Genomic DNA, 8,819 nt, shown 5'->3' with positions numbered 1-8,819 from the left:
TCACGTTTGTAATGCATACTCGACATGGCTTTTATAATACTTGAGCAATAAATAGATGTATCAAATCAGCTTTGGCCAGAAGTGATACATCAGAAGCTCACCCAAGTAAAACCATTTGGTTTTGTGAAACTTTATTTGATTCTGATTAATTATCTAATTACAAAACCAATTATTTAATAGCAAAACTTAGTTCACATTAAACAGCCTAAAATTATGAGGTTTCGAGTGAGATCTCGACTCAGTTATGAGGTCTCGAGTCAAGTCTCGAGTCAGGTCTCGACTAAGTTATGAGATCTCGGGTCAGTTATGAGGTCTCGAGTCGCAACCTTGGTCTCGAGTTGTAACCTTATGGTCTCGAGTTGTGAAGATTTAAGACCCTTAGTCGAAACCTTAATGGTCTCGAGTCGAAACCTTATGGTTTCGAGTCGAAATCGTTGTCTCGAGTTATAAAGATTTGAGAACGCTTATGATTTCGATTCGAGACCTTGTGGTCTCGAGTCGAGATCTTGGTCTCGGCTCGTTAAAATTTATCTCGAAACTCCTGTTACAGCTGATTAGTGTGATAAGTTTGAATCAGCTAATTTTAAGGGATTTTGATCATAATTTCGAAATATCTCATGTGTATCTATCCAAGTTAATTATTCGAGTACAAATTAAAATAATGTTTATTCGAAACTTGGAGATGAAGATACACAATTTTAGGAAAGATAATCAAATCCTAATCTATCACAATATTAGGTGATATTGTAAAGAAAATTAATTAATATAATAATTAATTAAAAAAATGAATGAATCACTCAATGATGATGAATACGATCCATTCCACTTAATTCAATTTTTTATGTACATATTAAAATATAAATAAAATAAATCATCAATTATATGTGAACACATAAAGCAATCCACTGCAATTATAAATTCATGAATTGCAACCAAAACATTAATGATTAGTGAGAAACCATGTGACTCTGACTGGGGTTTCGACGGCATGAATAACAAGAAAAATCATTAATTGTAATATTAAGATTAATGATTCATAACCTTAGTGATTTTGATTTTCAATTGAATTGGCAGATCTATGATCGCAAAACAAGGAAAAAACAATCTTTATGTATTAATTCCTATAATACAATTCATTGAATTCTTTGATTGAATTGATATAATTAACATAGCTCTGATATCACATGTTGATTATATCAGTAGAATTTGGGAAAAACATAAGCCCTAATTAAATAAATTCAATCATGAATAATAAAACATGTGTACCTGGTTAGCCAGTAACCGCATCAGAGAATGAAGTGGACGTCATGTTCGTCAGATTGGTCGAGTTCCCCTTTAGGATGTACGTTCATGATGGTAGTACCAAGTTCTTTAGGGTTGAAGAACTCGTAGTAATGGAGAGAGAGGAGGGGCGATTTTAGTGTTGATGTTATGAATGTGTAACCCTAATCCCTTTCTAGTAATCCCCTTATATACACTCAAGGGGAAACCCAATTAGTTAATTAGGGTAATCTGGCCCATCAATAATTACCAACTAATTTATTATAGGTTTTATATATTTTAATCTATTATTATACAAATGATAATGATGACTACTAGATTAAATATAAATAAATAAATATTTAATCTTACATCTACGTTTTGAATGTATGCTCCTTGGCCGTGCGACTATAAACTCATCATATATATTATACTTACATATAAAAAACACAAGGTTTAATATTTTACGCATCTACAATTTATATTTATTTGAGTTGTTGGATATATCAACGGGGTTTAGCCCAACTAAATTACACTCATCTACTTCAACAAATAATGGAAATCTATAAACGAAGTATTAAACAAACAAATAATTAAACAAGTGATAGATATGATACATTGATACTCATACACCACACTTTTTATTTATTAAAGCATTCAGCCATCATACATGTCTTAGCCACGATACAACACCACAAAGCTTGAACAACAGTAGTCATAAAATATATAAGGAGTACACGCCATATATATTTATTTATAAAGTTTTGATATGACGATCATGCTTTATTAGCTAGCCTTTAGCTCAGTCAAGTAATGATAGGCGTTCGAGTCACCACTCCCTTATGATTCACCCACACCCACACACGGTCGCACCTGAAGTCCCTAGTGGTCGCAGTTCCTTCCAATATCACGATAGCATTAACCAGTGGATTCTCTTTCTCAATTGTAGCCGCTGCCGCTTCTCCTTTTGCCCCAACAAGCTCGGGCCATGAATCCTTTCCTGTATTAATCATCCAAGCACAAACTTTATTCATGAAATCATAAAAAATAACTTAAAGAAGTTAGAAGAGAGCAATTAGATTACCTTTACAGCCTGATGATGACATTCTTGATCGTGCATTGAAGAACATGGAGTATATGGGGTTATATAGAGTATAGGTTGTACATTGAGTAACGTATTGTGCTTTCAGCGTTCTGTATTTTCAAATGTTCCCACTTGGGTTGGCAAAAGGATAACCTTCATTAGTGGAAAAACTCAAATTTGCTGTATAGTGTGCTGTTTTTGTTGACTTTCAACATTTTCATAATATACACTCTAAAAATGTGGGTTTTAAGTCTAGCCGGCACCCAAAAGCAGGTGCTAAGCTTCCAAATGCATTGTCTTAGCTGGCACTTTCGCCAAAAGTGCACGCTTCACCATTTCCGTCACCTCGCAAAAAAGTGTGGGCATTTAGCTGTCTCAACCGATTCACAAAAAGTGCAGACTAAATCTAGTCATCTCATCTCAACCATTTCGCCAAAGTTGGAGACTAAAATACACGACGCTTCAGCCGACAAAGCTGATGCAACAGCTTTTGATATCTGTTGAAATGAGACTGACTACTTTGATGAAGGCTAAATTACATGTCTATATATCGGGAAAAATCATGTCAATATGATTATTAGGGTAAATTTTCCAAAAACATGGGACAAATTGGCTAACATTAGGTAGAAAATTTATCAGGGTAAAAAAATACAAAATACTCGAAATTTCACAGAGGAAGACCTTAGATTTTCCATAAGAACTTTTGTTTATGCATCATATGCCTTTTTGTATATCGTTGTATTTTGACAATAGCCCGACACTATGATAGGAAGAACGCACAATAAAAGCAAAATCATATGCTATCTTTCAAAGAATAAACAAGTTATAACAACATTTATGTAGTATAAACAGTTGTAATAGATCATGAACAAGTTACAGGCTTTCCCAAGTTCTTGATGAGAAAAGTAGTGGTCAATTTAAGATCGAACAAGTTCTTTGCATCTAGATTTGTTAATGGAAAAATTACAAGTTTTATCCTTTATCTTTATACCATTTTTCAGGCGGTGTCCTTTTTAACGAATGTTGACAGGCGGTGTCCTTTACTAGGTATTTTGTTGCAAGTTTAGTTCTTTACACCCAACCCAGTTAAAAAACCTTGTTAATTGTTGACAGGCGGTGTCCTTTACTAGGTATTTTGTTGGAAGTTTAGTCCTTCACCTACGTGTTTTGTTGCAAGTTTAGTCCTTTACACCCAACAATTAATAGGGTTTTTTAAATAGGTTGGGTGTAAAGGACTGAACTTGCAACAAAATACCTAGTAAAAGACACCGCCTGTCAACATTCGTTAAAAAAGAAACCGACTAAAAAGTGGTATAAAGATAAAGAACAAAACTTGTAATTTTTCCTTTGTTAATTTGAATGCGTGATTGATCAAGATTTCTAGAGAACCTCAAATTTGAGAGGTATTAATTTCTAATAATGTCAAAACTACCTAAAGTTTTTAAGACTTTATAAAGATATCAAAATGTCAAAAATACATAAAGTTTTTAAGACTTTATAAATATATCAAGACCTTGGCTCATTTATTACCATATATCAAAATACCTAACATTCAAATTACGTACATTATAATTTAACTTTATTTGTTTTCTTTAAACTTATTTATAATATTATGAACTCTATATTATCTCACAATTTTGAATGAAACTTTGACAATGTACCATTGTCACAAATATTGGTGTTGAGTATAAGAGTTTTTCACTAATAACAAAAAAGGATGAAAATTCAAAAGCATATCTTAACCTTAATTAAAAAAATCAAACGACCAAACTAAAAAAAATAAAAAATAAACAATTGGGTAGTCAACATGCTACGTCTTTGCATGCAATTTTACTCGTCAGCATGCTACGTGTACACCGATTTGCATGCAATTTTCTTTGACCATCTAGTGTGTAATGAATATCTGTAATTATCTTATTGTTCAAAACATAAAATAGATAAACATTCAGCTGGTTTACAATTAGAATAAATTATTATGTGGCTATCGCTCGTTAGACTATGGGTTATGGGGTGGGGCTTGGGGCGTGGGTTGGGTACAAACGCCCAAGTCACCACCCTGGGTGGGCTTGGGTTTCGGCGTGGCCCCTTGGGTGAGGGATTCAGCCCGGGCGTTGGGCGGGGCTATCAAGGTGACATGGCGGGATCTCATTGGCCAAGACAAGTAGCCGTTGGGCTAGGCCAACGGCTATGTGTAAAAAAATAATATTTTTTCACTATAAAAACTCACATTTCTATTATTTTTTACCACAACTACTCCACCTCTTCTATACACTACAAGAAAATACTACTTTTAGCGGCGACACTTTTAGCGGCGACATCTAAAAAGTCGCCACTAAAGGTCTTGATCCGTGACACCCACATTTAACATCATCTGGGCCGTTGATTGATGTTAGATCAAATGGACAGGAAATAAAACAACAATGGACTCTCCTCTTTCATTTTAGCGGGCATTTTCCCTTCACCACTGGTCTCTCTCACCCCGCACCACACGCCACTGCTGGAGCACCTCCTTCACTCCACCGTCGCCCCGTCGTACCACCATCACTCTGCCAGAGCACTCCCGCACCATCACTCTCCCAGGTTAGTTTTGTTTCCTGTGTTTGATCTAGGGGAAATTAGGGATTTTTTGGTGAAGAAATTTGCTTTAAGGCTTCTTCTTTAGGTGAATTTCTAAGGGTTTGGGCTTCTGGGGTGATGGAATGATCCATATTGTGTGTTGATTGTAGAAATTTGGAGGGTTTCTTTAGGGCATTCAAAAGGTGTTTTGGGGTAGGACGTTTAGGGTTTAGGGCTGCTATGTAATACAGATGGACGTTATAAGCGGGTCATCGAAACGGGTCGATACTGGGTTTTGGATGGATGGGTCAAAAGGGTTGTTGAATGGTTAATTTAATAGGAATCTTGAACCATAACAATGAGTATGTATCCCTGAATCCCAAAGAAGGCTGCTTTTCATGGATGGAAATAGTATTGTTTATTGGTTTTGTAAAGCTTAGATTTTTACAGATTCAATAGTTTGAATTTTTTAGTTCACAGGTCAACTGACAAAAGTAAAATAAGTTGTCTGTATTCATTCGGTTGTAGATGAGACCTGAGGCGTTTTCCAATTTAGTCAAAGTAAACAGATCCATACCCATTTAATAACAATTAATCAGCCTGTATTTATGTGTGATATTAAACAGGGCTGAGTTTTTAAAAACTGTTTCGATAGATGCACAGATTGTGATCTACTGTTATGCATTGTATGATATTGATAATGCATTGTTTGAATGATATTAGCCTTTAACTTTTTTGATTATGTATGAGAGGAACTATGAAGACATAACATCAGTGAGGTTAATACCAAGACTAAATAAATTGTGATCACATGATATGTATATAATATTAGATTTCTATGATCAAGTAAACTGTTCAATTTCTATAATAAGGTTAATACCAAGACTAAATAAATTGTGATCACATGATATGTATATAATATTAGATTTCTATGATCAAGTTAACTGTTCAATTTCTATAATATTAAAATCTAAGCTTCAGCGACCACAGAAGTCGTCGCTAAAGACAAAAATCGTCGCTAAATACAAAAGTCATATATTGCTTTAGCGACCATAGAAGTCGTCGCTAAAGACAAAAGCCATCGCTAAAAAGTTAAAGGAATTAGCGGCGACAAATACTATTAGCGGCGACATGAAAAGCATTAGCGACGGTTCAGTAGCGGCGACTCATTAGCGGCGACATGTCGCCGCAAATACTTTTAGCGGCGACAAATGAAAGTATTAGCGGCGACAAAAGTCGCCGCTATTGCCAGAATTCTTTGTAGTGATAATCATCTCTATCTTATTTTAAAAAAAAAAAATTCTCATCCAACCACAATACGAAAAATGAATCCTCATAATCGTGGTTCTAACCCGAACAATCCGTGGGCATTACAAGAAAATCCTAGCCCACCATCCAATCGTCCAATTGCTCCCTTTGTAATACACTCCACTATGCCGGATACGGCTGGTTACGCATCGTTTCTCTCGAATCATTTGTATACTAACTTCCCTCACACCGACGATTCTATACCTAGCCCGATTCCACAAACGTCCATCAACCTTTCCCAAACCGAAACCGTCCCCGAAACTCAACCCCCCATCGATGGTCCTTCCGCATCCAAACCCATCAAGAAGAGAAGTCACAAGAAAAAAACCAAGGCCGAGAAAGCACTTGAAAGCGACAAACGAAAACAACAAAGATGGGTCCTTAAAAAGAAGTTGCATTGGCGAGGGCTTGGGTTCAGAAATCTCTACATCCAACTTTAGGTATTTTTAAAAATTTGTAGCTCTTATTTTAATATTTATATGTTTTTCTTATATAACTTTGTAATATATTAAATGTTGTTTTTATTAAAATAGGAAATTCTCAACATAGAAACCATTTGTGGGACGGGATCACTAAAACATTGCATGAAGAAATGGAAAGGGAGCTTTATCGTAAAAATAATAGCTTACCCTCGAAGTGGAGCGAGATAAGCGGGCAACTCACCAAATTTAGTGGTTATTTACATAAGGCAAAGCAAAACCCAAAAAGTGGTGAAACCGAAGCCGACTTTGTGACAAATGCATTGGTTAAATACAAAACGAATGTGGGGAGCGACTTCCGTTTCATGTATTGTTGAGACATTTGTAAGTTTCATCCCAAGGGTTCGCGTATAGGAGTATACAGCGATCAGTTGGAAGACATTGCATGCAAGTTAGATACATTCAACGTATTCCAACAACAAAGGGCTGAAATTTGGAAGAACAAAGAAGCTAAGGATGCCCTAAAACAAAGACGAGATGATATGAAATTTCTAGCGCAGCCCATCGATCACCTATCAGGTGAAGAGTTGGAACTAATATTGAAGACGAGAGAAGAGATAAAGAAAAAATATTACAAGCACTTGGAATATTTTTATGTAATTTTCTTTATTTAAAAAACATTATTAAAAAATTAAATTTGTTTTAAAAATATAAATATTACAGGTTTGGGCTTGCCACGCCCCAAACCCCCGCCCCACCATACCGTCTTCGATGTGTGTCAGCCCAGCGAAACCCACCCAAGCCACGTGTCAACCCATACGTCAAACTCCCGCTCTACCATACCCCACGGTCTTAAGACCACGATATTTCTCCTATCAAGCCAACGTGGTATGGGCATCAAGCCCCCTTAATTCACCCTCCACACTTTCTAAAAGTAGATAAACATTTAGATGTCTTACTTTACATAAAATTTTACATTTTTGCATAATTTTTAAGGTTGTTTCGTTCAGTTAAAAAACATTATTTAACCCAATAGTTGACGAGCTAGCCCTAACGACTCACTGATGATCTCACCCGACTCAAAACTAACTAACTTCGTTAATCGTAACTAATTAAAAAATTAAAAGTTCATATAGAAAATTTAAAAGACCATAGAGAAAATTAAAGAAGATAAAAATAATACAACAACCATACCCAGTAAATCCCACAAATAGCAGAACTACTTATAGGGTCTGGGGAGAGTGTGATCTAGACAGGCCTTGCCTCAATCCCTAGGGATAGAGAGGCTGCTTCCAGGGAGACCCTCGGCTCAAAAAAGAAGATAAAAATAATAAAAGTAACTATTCTATTGGCGTGTTACACATGTCATAATAGCTCACACCTATAGTGATTACTTATACGATGACATGATGGGTTTTTTTTTATAAAAAAAAAAACTGCTAAAAGTGTTTTCACATGTAGTGTCATCTTGAAAAAATCATAACTAATGTGATTTCATTTGAAATGATGATTTATCAATTTGTTGTAGGGCTTGTAAGAGTGTGTAAGAGACTATGATTGGGAATATAAGGAAAAAGAGAAAAATCTGAATTGCAGTTTGTAACGGAAAGTTATCACAAATCGCCATTACAAACGGTAACTTATGACAAGTAGTCATTACAAACGACAACTTATGACAAATCGCCATTCAAAACAATAAATTCTGACACAATTTCTGACGAAATGAGATGACATATAGTGATTATTTAAGTTATGACAAATCGTCATTCAAAACAACTTATTTGAGAACATACATTCTCACATTCTTATGTTTAATATAATTCGATTATTTTGAAAATCCAACTAAAATATCGATCAAATTTTTTTGAATCGCCTTTAAAAAACGAAGTTCTAAGAATTGCCTTTCAAAAAAAATGAAGTTATGTGACAACTTGTATCCCAAACCCGTCTTGTGTTTTGATGTAACCTGTATGAAAAGTTGATGGGATTAAATTTAATTGAATGACTATGAGCTTGGTAATCTGTTATGTGAATGTTGTACATTTGTGTGTGTAATTTAAGACCTAGTCGCACAAGTTGTTCAAGTCACACACTGATTCAACGGCCGCACGATTCCCTAATGTCTTTTTACTTGTACTCGGCCCAAGCCCACTCGAAGGCAGCCCGAGGTTGGGCCCGACCCTATTATTCTC

At 35.4% G+C, this 8,819-nt stretch overlaps 1 long non-coding RNA gene across 1 annotated transcript; it reads right to left on the bottom strand.

The window, feature by feature from the left end:
* Window positions 1-1,839: 1,839 nt before the first annotated feature.
* LOC110863824 lies at window positions 1,840-2,481 on the bottom strand. Its single transcript, XR_002549400.2, has 2 exons — window positions 2,345-2,481; window positions 1,840-2,260 (listed from the first exon to the last, which is right to left on the bottom strand). It is a non-coding gene; the product is annotated as an uncharacterized LOC110863824 (long non-coding RNA).
* Between the last annotated feature and the right edge of the window lie 6,338 nt (window positions 2,482-8,819).

This window comes from Helianthus annuus, chromosome 1, assembly GCF_002127325.2.
Source record: "Helianthus annuus cultivar XRQ/B chromosome 1, HanXRQr2.0-SUNRISE, whole genome shotgun sequence".
Lineage (NCBI taxonomy): Eukaryota > Viridiplantae > Streptophyta > Magnoliopsida > Asterales > Asteraceae > Helianthus > Helianthus annuus.
The sequence above is the reverse complement of the archived record's forward strand: the minus strand, read 5'-3'. Positions and strand labels throughout refer to the sequence as shown.